Source organism: Nomascus leucogenys, chromosome 18, assembly GCF_006542625.1.
Source record: "Nomascus leucogenys isolate Asia chromosome 18, Asia_NLE_v1, whole genome shotgun sequence".
Classification (NCBI taxonomy): Eukaryota; Metazoa; Chordata; class Mammalia; order Primates; family Hylobatidae; genus Nomascus; species Nomascus leucogenys.
In genome coordinates this window covers 77,175,013-77,190,777 of record NC_044398.1, presented here as the reverse complement: position 1 = coordinate 77,190,777, position 15,765 = coordinate 77,175,013, and the positions used below count along the sequence as shown (strand labels likewise).

The 15,765-nt window shown below is 38.1% G+C and overlaps 1 protein-coding gene across 1 annotated transcript in view; it reads right to left on the bottom strand.

The window, feature by feature from the left end:
- MAST4 (microtubule associated serine/threonine kinase family member 4) overlaps positions 1-15,765 on the bottom strand; it is a 577,822-nt gene that overhangs the window by 167,351 nt on the left and 394,706 nt on the right. The gene's annotated exons all lie outside the window — the stretch shown is intronic.

Below are 15,765 nucleotides of genomic sequence, written 5' to 3'. Positions count from 1 at the left end.
TTTACTGCTGTCTTTCCTATTAGTCTGAGTTCCTTAAGGCTAAAGTCACATTTTACTGATCTTCATATTTTCAGAACCTGACAGCTCCTGAGTTTATATAGGCATTTAATATTAGTAAATCCTTTTTGAGTGGATACTTCAGAAGCCCAAGTATCTCATTTCTCTTAAGATGCACTGAAACTATTAGTACTAGATCTGTATTCTCAAAGAATACTGAATTTTTGAGAATCCCATGAAGATGTTAAATTCTAAAGACTTTCTCTTACTGACTTATTTGTATCTATATCATGTAGCTGGAAAGATATCAGTGCTAACATTCCTCAGGTCTTTACATGGCTCTAAGAAATGTCACAATCAAACTCAAGGGGAACTCCCTTTGACTCCCATGTCCCCTCCTCAAAGGCAAGCCCAGAGAATAACTTTTTGTGCTCACTTGTAGGTATCCAAGATCAAGAGGGATAATTACATATTATAAGCTGCACGGAGAAGAGTAATCAAGGTGGACATGAACTTGTGCTATACAAGTTATGGGTTGAAGAACTCCGTGTGGAAAGTAGAGAAGAAAAAATTTAGGGAACAAGCAGTAGTTGAATACAACTATGTGAAACTGTGAGAACTATGTGAAAGAGGGTTTGGATCCAAAGATGAAAAGGGCTGACACAAGAGTGGATTTTCTGAGAGCTGTTTGAGCAGAGATAACCTGAAGGAGATACAGTGAGTAGAACACAACCTGTAAGTGGTTTGAAGACCTGAGGACTCCAATACCTCCCAACTCTCATATTCTCTATAGTTTTTCTAGAAAAGCCCACGTATTGGGGCATAACCTATTAAGATGATAGCAACTAAAACGGATAAATCAATGACATAAAATGTTTATTTCTTCTCCTCATTAAATGACAGATACCCCAATCTGCAGGCATCAGATGTTATGACTGCCTCCACTCTCTGCATTTTGAGAAAACCTCTACAGAAATTCTCAAAGGAATGGGTAAAGACATGAGTATTTTTAACTACATATACTTTAAATTTATTTATTTATTTTTTTTTTTTTTGCATTTAAAAGGCTTGAGAGGATTTGGGTTGTATCCAAACTGAAAAAATAAAAATACGTTAAGTACATGAGGAGCCAGGATGAATTAATATAGTGAGTGAAAGTGGATGGTACATTCCCACACTCATGAAGAGTAGATGTGACACTGAAGTGTGACTTGTCTTCTAACCTGTTTGACTTGACTTGGTTACATATGATTCAGAAGGTAGAGCCGTCAGTAAACACAAGAATTAAAATTGTCAAAACTACTGACATTTTCCTACAAAATAATTATACGGGCAGAAACTATAGTTGCGACTGCAGTAAAACTCAACTGCAGAACAAAGAAGGAACTGAGATTATTGGAAATTCTTAAGACTATAGCTGGTCTAGGTCAATATACAGATATTCAGCAAGATTTTCTATTGTGTAACAACTAAGCCTATACAACAATGGACAAGCTTTGTGGTTCAGAACTTTCATTCATTTAATCAGGATGACATTGTCAGCCATTGGTTTTATAAGGTAAATGAAACTGAAAAACAAGCTTGTCATCCTACTGAAATGCAAGCTTAGGAAGAAATAAGTATTTAAGAAAGGGTCAAATCCTTTACTGTTACCTCCCCTCCTACATACAAAAAATGCCAGGTCCCTTTTACTGACTTGAATTCTGTCTACTGCCCACCTGTTGACACAAGCCACCCCCTTTTTTTAGACAGAGTTTCAATCTTGTCACCCAGGCTGGAGTGCAGTGGCGTGATCCTGGCTTATTGCAACCTCTGCCTCTCAGGTTCAAGCGATTCTCCTGCCTCATCCTCCCAACTAGCTGGGATTACAGGCACTCGCCACCACGCCCAGCTAATTTTTTGTATTTTTAGTAGGGACAGGGTTTCACCATTTTGGGCAGGCTGGTCTCGAACTCCTGACTGCAGGCAATCCACCCGCCTCAGCCTCCCAAAGTGCTTACAGGCGTGAGCTACCACACCCGACAACACAGGCCCTTTAAGAAGGAGTTTTCTCCAGTCCACACAGAACAATGTTAAAAGATAATATGCCTGGAGTCTTGTCTTGAACTTAGATTCTATGAAAAGACTCAGTTTTCTAGTGTGGATGTGAAGTCTGCAAAGCTGTCAGCTCCCTGTGCAGGACACTCAGGCCATGAGGCCATGCCCAATAAGACACTAAGTCGAGATTTCCTAAGCACTCTACCTGATCCCTGGCCTATTCTAAGGATTTTGCTCTAAACTAACTTTGACCTCTTCCCATCCCCATTTTCAGGGCACCCAGAAGTGGCAAGTTCCCCAGGACTGTCCACACCTTCAAGTCCACTTTGGTCACCTTCTAAATGTAGTCTTGAGAGTTTCAGGCTAGAACTGTGAACAGCAAACTGGCTGTCCTTAATGAGCAATCCTTGTAATCATTTTGTACATCCCAAGAAATAAAGCTTAATACTGAGACAGAAATGGGAAGAAACCTACATCAATGAGGTACAGGTTGAAGAAAGCGCTTCTAGTATTATTAAACAAATTTGCACTCACAATGCTAAAATATGGAGGAAGACAAAAAGATAGACAAAAATTAACTTGTAGGGATAGGCCTGAATGCTGAAAACTAAGACAGATAATAGGCAAGGTTGTATCATCCTGGAAAATACCAAAAAATATTTTAAAATAATACCACAAGGTAAGAAAGGTTCAGATTTTTAAAGTGAATGAGTAAAATGAAAGAAACATTAACCTGGAAGCAAAAAAGGAAAAGGAAAAAAACAAAACAAAGGAAACAAAATAAGAATTCTATTTCCTGATGGGTTGAGCAAAGAACTACACAATCTCCAAAGGTAGTGTAAAGGATACAGTTGGAAGCAAGTAAAGGACATGCTAAAGACTGGCCAGAATGGGAAGAGAATGCAAGGTCTTTCTCAGGCATTCTCTGGATCCCAGGAGAATCAGAGACACAGAAAAGATTAGCAGATAACCTATAAACTAACAAAATATAAGAGAAGACAGTGCATAGATATGGGAAATGAAGCACTTATCTCCCAAGGCAGTGAGTGACTCCTTGATATGTATGATTGATAATTAGAGTAGAATACATATATGGCACATAGCCCATAGGACTGGGGAAGGTGCAGAATCACGTCTTGCAAGCACACTCCAGCACTCTACCTTCTGACTTTCAAGCAGGGGAAGTTCCTGGGAGAAGCCCCATAGCTTAGTCCCAACAGAGTTCCACCCCATGGGAGAACAGCTGAACGCACTGCCAGAAAACACATGGCATCCTTACAGGGATGAAGGGGTCATGCAAAAGAAGGAGCCTACTGGGCGAGATCCAGAGATGAGTGTATCTCTCCATTCTAGAACAGCTGTCTGGAAGATCCATCAATAAACCAAGTGGAGCACTGGCTTCCACCCAAGCTAGCAATCCAATTATGAAGTAGACAGCAACACTTGGAGATCAATGCATTACCAGGCAAACGGAAAGCCTAACTCCTATCTTGTTTTAAGACCAACCTTGTTGTCACTTCAGGCAGCCTTCATGGGAGCCCCCCATCCCCAGTGAATTAGATATCCCTCTACTGGGCTCTGCTCCTGAGAGCTCCCGCATGAAAGGGTTCTTCCACTGTATCAAAAGCCAAATTATTTTGTGCACATTTTCAGTCCCTATTAGAGTAAGAGCTCCTTGAGGGCAGGGGCTTTATCCCCTCATCTTTAAACTATCACTACCACCATTGGGATGAATATTAAGCAAAGGGAGAAAGGGAACAAAAGATAGAGGAAGGATTGGGGATGTAGGGGTGGGCAGGGGAAAGAAGAGATTGAGGATGGATTTGCTACAGGTTAGAAAGATGTGTGATAACAAAGTTAGGGCTACCTGCCTAATATTTTAAAGACTGACCCTATACATGTTTTAAAAACCTTTTACTGTCTATTTCAATTTCAGTTTCATGGGCCTATGAGTCCATTCCATTATCTATATAAGCTGTACCTATTAGGCAGGTCTATTGTTTCAAATTTCAAAATCTCAACAGAGACCATGATATGTAACGAATTGTGTTTAAGTATAAATATACAACTAGTTGTGTATGAAGTGCTAAATGCTTTTTGATGGTAACAGTGAACCACGGTTACTAATCACTGCATTAGATGCTCAATCTGGAATTAACTTCAAGGACAAGGTGCTTCTTGATCCAGAAGCTTGGGTCTAAGGTGCATCATTTCTTATACAGCTCTTAAGCATGAATTATAGTACAATTATAAGAAGTGTCAATTTGGTTTAAGTGGGTCAGCATGGTTATAATTAGCCTTTTAGTAGCTGACACTAAGACCTTTCTGTAATTTAAGATTAAGGTTAATTTATCCGTTCTTCTTTTCTTGAATATTTTTTCCAGGTCATACATCTAAAGTTATGGAACATTATGCCATTAAAATGAGAAGTATGAGTTTTCATCAAAGTACCATACAGGGAGCATATACAGAGGTAGAAATCACATGCTTCTGTAACAATCAGAATTTCCTTCCATTGCTAAGATCAATTCCAATTATTCCACACATCAGAAGATAATATGTCAGGCAGCACATGAAGTTAGTCAAGGAGTTCTATTAAGTTATATCATTTCTATACCAACAAAAAGTTTAAAAGAAATGTTAATTCATAGGGGTATAAATATAATGTCAGGCATGACAAGTGTTAACTCTTACTAGTTATCATAAAATGTAATTAAAACATCAATCAGGCTGGGCACAGCGGCTCACACCTATAATCCCAGCACTTTGGGAGGCAGAGGCAGGTGGTGCACCTGAGGTCAGGAGTTCAAAACCAGCCTGGCCAACGTGGCAAAACCCCGTCTCTACTAAAAATACAAAAAATTAGCCGGGCATGGTGGCAGGTGCCTGTAATCCCAGCTAGTTGGGAGGCTGAGACAGGAGAATTGCTTGAACCCTGGAGATGGAGGTTGCAGTGAGCCGAGATCACACCACTGCACTCCAGCCTGGGCAACAGAGCAAAACTCTATCTCAAAAAAAAGAAAAAAAAAGAAAAAAAAAACACATTAATTAGGTATCAATTTTACCTGTTTCACTGCTAAAGATTAAAAAAAGATAATACTCAATGTTGGTAAGGACATGGGGAAGATAAGTACTCTCTACTAACTTTCTGGAAGGTAATTTGGAGAATGAAAACATATACACACATAGACCCATATATGGTCACATACATATATATACATGTAGTAGACACATATGTGTATGTGTTGAAACACATATATAAATGTATGTGTCCATATATACATGTACATATAATATATACATACATATATTTGAATTATAATATGCAATGTTTATACAAAAGATACAATCAAGTATGCACACAAAGATTTGTGGATATGGAAATTAATCTCAGAATTGCTTATAATAGCATAATATTGGGAAACAGCCAAAGGTTCAAGACAAGGGCAATTGTTAATACATCCTAAAACAGCCACAAAATACAATTTTAGAAAGCCAATAAAGAATTAGAATTACAGTAGGGTGAATAATAGATTCCAAACATATCCAGGTTCTAATCTCTGGAACCTGTGAATACATTACCTTATATAGCAAGAAGAGTTTTGCAGATGTAATTAAGAATCTTGAGATGAGGAGTTGGTACTAGGTTATCCAGGTGGGCCTTAAACGTAATCACAAGTGTCTCTATGAAAGTGAGGCAGAGGGATACTTGAAGAAGGCAGCAATGTGGCACTGAAACGAGATGCTAGGCTGCTCGGCCTGAAGATGGAGGAAGGGGCCAAGAGCCAAAAAACTGCAAGGAATGCAGCTCTAGGAGCTGGAGAAGGCAGGGAAACAGATTCCACCTCAGCGCTTCTAAAGGGAGCTCAGCCCAGCCGACACCTTGATTTCAGCGCATGGAAATTGATTTCGGACTTCCGACCTTTAAAATTCTAACAGAATAAATAAATATAAGCTAGTTTGTCATAATTTGTTATAGTAACCAGAAGAAACTAAAACAATGATATTTTTAAAAAGTATGTAATAAATGGGAAATGCTCCTGAAGTAATATTTTAAAATCAGAGAAAAAATGAAGTTCTATGATCTAAAGATATTATATGGTTATATATGAATAAAAATGATGGAAATCAACAAAGTATATATATATATTTTTTTTTTTTGAGATGGAGTTTCATTCTTGTTGCCCAGGCTGGAGTGTGCAATGGCACGATCTCGACTCACTGCAACGTCCGCCTCCGGGGTTCAAGCAATTCTCCTGCCTCAGCCTCCCGAGTAGCTGGGATTACAGGTGCCTGCCACCACATGCAGCTAATTTTTTGTATTTTTAGTAGAGACAGGGTTTCACTATGCTGGCCAGGTGGGTCTCAAACTCCTGACCTCAGGCGATCCACGCACTGCAGCCTCCCGAAGTGTTGGGATTATAGGCGTCGGCCACCATGCCTGGCCAACAAAGTAGTTTTAATGAAAATCTGTAAGTACAGAATTATGATTTATCCTCTTTTATATACTTATGTTTTTTTTTTTTTTTACAAGTTTATGTGCGTATGTGTGTGTATGTGAGTGTGTTTTGAGAGAGAGAGCATCTTGCTCTGTCTCTCAGGCTGGAGTATACTGGTGAAATCATGGCTCACTGCAACCTCCAACTCCAGGCCTCATGCAATCCTCCTGTCTCAGCCTCCCAAAGTGTTGGGATTACACATGTGAGCCACTGTACTATGCCTAGGTTGTTTTAAATTAAAAAAATTTTCGGCTGGGCATGGTGGCTCACAAGGTCAAGAGATTGAGACCATCCTGGCCAACATGGTGAAACCCCGTCTCTACTAAAAATACAAAAATTAGCTGGGCCTGGTGGCAGGTGCCGATAGTCCCAGCTACTTGGAAGGCTGAGGCAGGAGAATCACTTGAACCCGGAGGTGGATTTTGCAGTGAGCCAACATCACAGCACTGCACTCCAGCCTGAGAGACAGAGTGAGACTCCATCACAAAAACAAACAGACAAAAAAATTTCTGATTTCCAGGAGCCACACATTTGACAGTCCTATTATCATGACCTGAAAGTTCAAGTTCCTGAGAATTTTAGAATACTTTGAAGAGTTTACAAACTTAAGAAAACAATACACACTTTTACTCTGGTATTTTAATAAAATTTGATTGATATTTTTGACACATGAAATAATGCATATGTATTAATAAAAGCTCTACGAGTCTTGGAAATAAATACAAAAATTGCTTTTAAAAAGAAGTCTTTCCTACTCCCAGGAATTTTATAATATGAAAATGAAAAATATCTGTTTTCTAGATATAAATCCTTACTACCTTGTCTATGGCAACTGGGCAAATGGGTATTTTCAAAGCCGACTGGGCTTTAAATCCATGCAGTGCTTTGCTTTTGTTTGAATATATGTGTCATTATTTGCAGATTGGTGAGGCTGTGCATTTATGTGAACAGTTCTGAATTCCAGACTTGCTTCCCTCTGTCATGTTGTACAATGAAAAAGCTTTCTTTCACTGCTCAAAAAAAACATGAGCTCTTGAGAAGCAAACTTACTTTTAACATTATCTAGACATGTATATAATAAAAAATGATGCTCTTCATTTCAAAGAATGAAATAGCTATAATTTGGGATTACTTCCTCCTTTCTCCAAAACACCCAAACTTGTTATTTCCCATGAGATTAGGTAATTCAGTTTTAACTGTCTTTATATAGTTAGACTGAGAGTACTGAAAGGTAAAGACGACGTTTCTGCTGCCAACCATAGAAATATTATTGTATTCAATGTACTGTCATACATGTTACAGAAGACAACTATATTAAAGTTCCTGGTGATCAAAAAACTTTGAAAGAGAAGTTACTCCAGTTAATAGGAATGAGAACAGCAGCCAGTCAAGTTACTCAGTATACTGACAGGTGAGTGACAAATGAATGAATGTGAAACAAGAATTGTTTTTATAAGTAGCTTTTAGGAAATGAAGTACGTACAGAATTATTAAGAATGCTAATATATGAAGGAGAAAGAAAAACAAGGCCAGAGGACATGTGCACAGCAGTAATAGAAAATTGAAAAGAAAAGCAAATCCCATTTAAAAGTGGCTGAAAAATACATTAGATTGGAAAATTGGAAAATAAAAGAAAATTGGGTAAAAGTTTTTGCTCTATATAAAATGATAAAGGAACAACAGATTTTCATGTCTTCTCCTCACTTCTCATGCTTCCGTGATCTCTTGTGTAGATTAATGCAGTACCGTTCCTTCCTCTTGGTGCTCCTCACTGTCAATGTGAAACCATTCTTCCAAAACTGCTCAGCTCAAACAGGTGCACGCAGTCATATCACTCTCCCATGAAACAAAGTTGAATGGGTCCCCATTGTTCTACAGCAATATTTCTCCACACATGGTTTCTGTCTTACCATCATTGAATCATCTGGAGTGCTTGTTAGAAATGCAGATTTGGTGGGGTGGGGTCTTCTGCACACCCATTGATTCTATAATTCTGGAAGTACAGCCCAGAAATCTGCATTCTACTAAAATGTCCAGGTGATTCTTAAAGTTTGAGGGGTACTCCACAAAAATATCGAAACCTCTTTTAATGGAATATTTTATGCTATAATCCCTTGTTATTTCTCCTGCTTCATCCCTTAACACGTTTCCTCTGTTGTTTATGTACCTGTCAGAAATACTGGATTACTTTAAGCTCCTCAGACACAGTAAGCTCTGCCACACCTCACTGCCTTTGCACATCCTGTTCCTCGTCCTAGAATTTCCAGCTCCTCTGCTTGGAAACCTGCACATCTTTCAAGCATGAGCTGTAAGGTCACCTCTCCAGCAAAGTGGTCCTGACTTTTTCCTGCAGACATGAATGGTTTTTCTCCTGGCTCCCCAATGAATTTTATTCGTATGCATGCCTCTTTTTTTACCAGTCATTCCACTGCAGCACAATTATGTGTTTACAGGTCTAATGCTCTGCTATGCTTAAAGCTCTCCAAGTACAAGGACCGTTTCTATTCATCTGTGTATGTCTCAAAGTACACACCAGACACTCAGCTGAATGAATGGCTACACACACATTTTTCTAAGGTCAACTAAAAACAAAAACAGTTATTTTTCTATTTTTCCAACTTCTACAGATAAGCCCTAAGGGATGCTTCCAAAATCAGGTTACATTTGTCAATTGGCTGGATGATTTTTCTTTTAAAGCACTGTCATTATTGACAATCTTCGTAATGAGTAAATAAAATGATCAATAAAAAGTCCATGATATTCAGGCATATTTAAAAAGTTTATTAATAAATGAACCAAACACCACTATTGGGTTTTTACTTTCCTTCCCAATAAGTATGGCTGAAGTAAAGTGTAGTTTGTCTTCTCTAAAAAGATGAATAAAAACAGGAACTTGAGCAGAGTGACCTTTTTCCAAGGTAGAAACTCAATCCTGCTGGAAACATGATCAACACACACAGCCATAGCAGGGAACAGATGAGAATCAAGAGTGCTACATCAACACTGCTCAAGGTTTGCAATCTGCTGGCCACCACCTCACAGTCTGGGGCTCCTGGCTCAGAAATGTCAGCTTACCCAGTAAAACCTTCCATCACACTTAGAAGGAGTTACAAAGTTGGACAGACTTCAGATCAGCTCATCTGAGTAACGTTTCACAATCAGTTCCCTCTGTTCATCTCCTCTCCTAGCACACTTCCTCCCCTTTCACAACTGCCCGTTCCTACATCTTGTTCTTGCCTGTATTGCACAGACAATCAATCTCACCTAAGGCTTTAGATAAGATTGATAACTAAGAATTAACGTTTAGTTGATAACGTAGAAGATGTGACCATCTAGCTGGCTTTACAGTTTAGAGGGGACTGAAACTTTAAGATGAAAGTGCAAGGTATAGGTGATGGGGAAAGTCTGCCCATGACTTCGGAAGTCTGAGTTTAGTAGATGATGCTGCCCATCAGAATTTAGAGACAGGCTCCCAAGGAGTGGTAGCTATCACTCCATCTCCCTAATTCTTTTCATTAGAGAAAACCGGAAGTGAAGATGCAAAACACTGAAAAGGACATCAGTCCTTGATATGGACACTCTCTCTTTTATTTTCCTCATAGTTATCAAGAGTAGATGACTTATTTACTAATTATGCAGACACCAAAAATGATCATTATGAAGATTATATAGCAGCATGGTAATATGTTACATGAAAAAACAACAGAAAAAAGTGCACCTGTATTATGATTGCAATCGTAAAATCATGTATGCATACAGAAAAAGATTTGTAGGCATCATGGAAAACTGAAAACAGCTCATCCTATGTGATTTATTATTTACTTCTGCTATCATTGTTTTAATACATATTAAATCACATTATATATTTTGAGAGTGATTTACAAGTCTTTAGAAACTTGCTCCATGACTATATCTGTCTGCCTTGCTGCCAACTCATCTTCCCTGAAGGAACTACAGCTACCTTCAAATAACACTGCGTGATGCAAAACACACAGAAAAATGCAGGAAGGCCCAGGCTGTCTCTGGTGAGGGCTCATGGAGGTACATCCTTCAATCATTCAAAAATCCTAAACTATCAACTGCCTGGGGCTAAAAGGTAAACATAACCACATTTAACATCTAGAGTGGCATCAGATACTGCCAGAGTCCTTTCTCTCCCCTTTCAAAATAATCATTTTTCTATTTATCCTTTGTATCTAGTGCTATAGCTTCAGAAACATTACTGCAAAAATCATGGCTCAGAAAGATCCATCCAGTGATTTTGTCCCAGAAACAGGATTGGATATACTTCAGTGAGCTGCCAGGTATCTGTAAAGTACCTAAAACTTAAGGTATTGTCTGTTACTTTCAGCTTTATTGGGGAATGAAGTTCTTTCAGCTTTATTGGGGAGTGAAGCCTGCTGCACATAATGGAGAACACTGGCCCAGTCACTCAAATCACAAAGGCTATTTCATATGTGCTTCAAAGATATAAGACAGATAATATTCTGGGTGAGTCTAATACTCATCTGTCAACATGGGACCCAGGAGTTATGCCCATCATATAACAAGTAAGTATCCAAACAAGGGCAATTTTCGAGGAGAAAGGAAAAAGAACTTTTGGTGGCATTTCCTAAATACGAGCCATGCCAAAACTACTGAATTTTTTTCAACTTGCTACTCTCCAAGGGAAGCAAATGAAAGAACAAGTGGGAAACAGTGAACAAATGAATAGACCAGAATATGCAAACCAGCAAGCCAGTTTTTCTAATGGCAAAGTATCAGAAGACAGTTTCATGCCTGTAGTCTCTGTAACATCCCTTCTCTCAACCCACTGATACTTCAGAGCAGTTTAGGACACAATTTCTTCTTTGAGTGAGGTAGCAATTTAAGGTCCTAAATTTCAGAGTCATTATTTTTGAGAAGCTTTCACTCAAATAATTCTGAACCTACTTTTTTTTTTAATCCAAAGAATCACCATTTCAATAGGGAATAAATTCATAACTACGTCTCTAAGAAATAGTCCAATAAATAAAACAATATCTGTTTCCCCAAAGAAATCACATGTACTCGATCTGTCAGATTCCAGGAAACTCTAGAACATATTTATACCTAGAAGCTTACAAGTCAAGTAACTTAAGAAAAAGTCTCATAGAGAAACATGACCAGGTAAGTTTATCAACAACTAAGTGATACAGAATGCTCACATGACTCTTTAAATTTGAATATAAACTAACTTAATAAATAGTTTTTTTGTGATGGGGAGACAAGGCCTCTGTCTCCCAGGCTGGAGTGCAGGGACATAATCGTAGCTCACTGCAGCCTCGATCTCCCTGGCTCAAGTAATCTTCCCACCTCAGCCTCCCTGGTAGCTGGGACCACAGGCATATGCCACCACATCTGATAAATTTTAAAAAATTCTATGTAGAGATGAGGTCTCCCTATGTTTTCCCAGGCTGGTCTTGACCTCCTGGGCTCAAGTGATCCTCCTGCCTCAGCCTCCCAAAGAATTGGGATTATGGGTGTGAGCCACCATACCCAACCTAGACTATATTTCTGAGGTTTATTATAGTTTCTAGTTCTATGATCTTGGATAAGTTACTTAACCTCTAGGTACCTTAGTTTCCTATTCTGTAAAATGGAAAAAATAGTACTTACCTCATAGGACTGTTGCTAGGATAGTTAGTATTTTTAAAGTATTTAAAATTTCCAAACAAAATCAATAGTTTCTAAGGCCATATACATTTTTAAAGAGGTCTTTAAAAGAAAACAAGCATGAATAATAGAAACCCATCGATAATTCATAAATTTTATGAAATTAACTTCTCACCACACTGACTCTTCCATAGATCTGTCAACAGCTGGCAAATTCTAAGTCTCAATCCTCTGTGTCTCCCTATGAAACCTGTGAGGGCTTGCTGGAGAGCACAGAAATGCCCTAAGGTGGAGATCAAGAATAAAGCTTAAAAAGCACATTTCTCAGCTCATTTATTTATGTGTCTGGTCTCTGAATATTCTGCCATTGATTACAAATTTTAAAATTTAAAGAATGTGAGAGATGAAATAAAAATCCTTTAAAATAGAGATTTAAGATAGTTTACAAGTTCCTTTATATTTTTACTAAATAAAACTACCATATTTTATATATTCTAGAAAAAATGTTTTATTCTTCTTGGATTGAAAAAAAATTTTGCTTAGTGTGACTGTGTTGTTTATTGAAAATTCTTAGAAACTCCCTGAAGTTTGTCCAAAATTGTATTTCTTTCTGTAAGGGAGCTGGTTTCAAAACGTCAGTGGGGAAAAAATTATGCTTCACCATATTCACAGGGCTCTGCTTGTTTGTGGATAGGGGTTTTGATCAAAGCCACAGACCTGCATTCCTGCTGTGCCTCCATTCCCGAATACCACAGACTCTGCCCAGTTTGCTTGAATGAATTCTGAGCTGCCAGATGCCTCAGTGAGACAGTGAAAACTTCAACTCATCAATGACTGGGTCAAACCACTCTGAAGACAAGCAGCTCTCCCACGTGTTCAACACTAGGACTATTTCTGAAGCGTTGATGAGAATAACTGACTTCCTGAAGGGAAAGTAAGGAGCCTAAACCTGATTATGAGCAAGGAGGTATAAGGAGAGGCAGGTGCAGTTTGAAAATGCTTCTGTGAATCCTGGAGAAGAGGCAGGATCCAAGGCCATTTAACAACATGAAGGTCCTAGAAACTCTTACCTTTGGAAGCCCCATCTGACATACTGTCAAACAAATTAAAACACACCAACATCCCACATTACCTTTTTTTCCTCTAAAATATAAGTATTTTATATTTTCACTTCAAATCTCAGTAATCCTCACACACACTTGGGAATTCTCACGAAGTATAAAGATCTAAAATAGAAATTATTTTCAAATACGTTTTTGTGAGCATAAAATTTAACAATTAATGAAGTTGGTATATTATGTTTACAAATATGTCTTATTTCCCTGAATAAAGCTGTAAGCCACAACCTGATTCTAGAAATGTTAAAATGTGAACAATGTATGCGTTCCTAGGTAAATTATGGTATAAATTTTGATTCTACAGTTTTCTTGTTGTAGTTTTCAACCAAAATCTCTCTCCTCTTTGTAGACTCAAACTTGTCAAAATTCTGTGAATGTCTCTTCGTGCTTGAGAAACTGGGCATAAGTGGAAAGCAGTATTGTACAGTGCTTGAGAACACAAATCCTGGAGCCACTGCCCATGTTTTTAACTACAATATCAGTAGTTTCTAGTTCTGTGATCTTGGATAAGTTACTTAACCTCTAAGTACCTTAGTTTCCTATTCTGTAAAATGGGGATAACAGTACTTACCTCATAGGACTGTTGCTAGGATAGTTAGTATTTTTAAAGTATTTAAAACAGTGTCTAATATTCCAGAAATGTTAGTCATGTTACTATTATTTTATACCTAACAGATAAAATAGTTCTGGAAGAATCACTCACTTCCCCCAACAAAGCTGCTTGCCCATTGGAAGCTGTCTTGAAGGAAATGGATGAACAAATTTCAGGCAGATATAGCCATATACCAAGCCCTGGTCCAATATCCTTAATTCTACCTTTTCCTTCCCAAAGTTTTTTCTCTAAAAGAGGAAGAAGGGTAATCCCAATGCTAAGGATAACCCCCCTTCAGATTAAAGGTCAGTGACAGAATCAGAGAGATGAAGCACCTTTTCTTTCTCCAGAATAAATACTAGAGTCTCTTCCCTCTAGTGGCTGAAGTATACAATTACAATGCCCCCAGCCAACTGTCATTCTTAAGATCTGTTGTAATGGAAATAATTCAGAGGATGGTAAACTTAAGTGAGAAGTCAGCTTTAGGCCAGTGGAGAGCTAGGCACAAAACAACAAAACATTGAATTTGAATTTTTTTTTAATAAAGCAATATTAAACATTTGCACAGTGTCATAATTATTAACCTTAGCATCACAAAAAGAGCAACTTTAATTAAATGCAACCACGTTGTAACTATTTCACACTTCCATGTCCTAACTACAGTCAGTGCAATCCACATAATAAATAGCTCTTTGTTTCCCTAAGTTTTTTAATGGATGGGGCTCATTAGTTTACATAATCATCCCTAAAACTAGGACAGCACTAGCACTGTCACTGTGCAGTAAAATATTAATCCTACCAAACCAAATATTTGACATGATCTGTAGGGCTTGAAATATTTTCCTTAAACCATTAACTTCTCAGTGGTATAGGGAGACAAAATAAAGAGAAAGAAAAATACCACATTTTTTCAGTACTTTGTTTCAAAACTTTGTTACATAAGGAACATTTTACAAAGGAAACTAGATTTTCTTTAAGAGTATTGAAATTAAACACCATACTTCAGGGATCATTTCTCAGTCTGTTACTAGAGAAGTTTCTCTGAACCTGCAGAGCACCTAAAAAAAAAAAAAGTAGAAAAAAATGACAAAAAAAAGAGTATTATAATTATTTTTGAGCAGTTTATGTCCTAAGCCATTTCAGGCATCCAGGCCTCCAGCTCATCTGAAAAGTTCTGATTTTCAAAACACATTGCACATGACTCATCGGCATACTCTATATGCTAGATACTGATGAAGGAGGGTTACACCAAATCAACTGTAAAAGTGTGACTCCTTTTTCGTCTGTAAAGTCACTTAAGAAAGCAAAAACATGTCACCTTCAAGACACAGAAGAGCTTCTGAAAACAAGGCTCTCGTTTCTTTCACATAAACTTTACACATACTTACATACATATTTGACTTAAAAAAAACCTCAGCGAAAATATGCCCATTAGAAAAAAATTTATTCTTTCAGGCTATTAAATAGACAAGCATTGAGGAAGATTTGCTCTAGCACATGCAACACCATGAAGAATCTAGTAAGTTTATATAATCTCACACTTCCTTAAGATTTTGAGAGGTAAGAGCATACACGTGTACATGCACGTTTGTTTGAAACAAAATATAGACACGTTTAGCTGGACGTGGTGGCTTATGCCTATAATCCTAGCTTCTCAGGTGGCTGAGGTGGGAGCATTGCTTGAGGCCAGGAGGTCAAGACCAGTCTCACCAACATAGCGAGACCCTATCTCTAAAAAATAAAAAATTAGCCAGGTATGGTGATGTGCACCTGTAGTCCCAGCTACTCAGGAAGTGAGAGGATCAACTGAACCCAGGAGCTTGAGGCTGCAGTGAGCTATGATCATGTCACTGCCCTCCAGCCTGAGCAACAGAGTGAGACCCTGTCT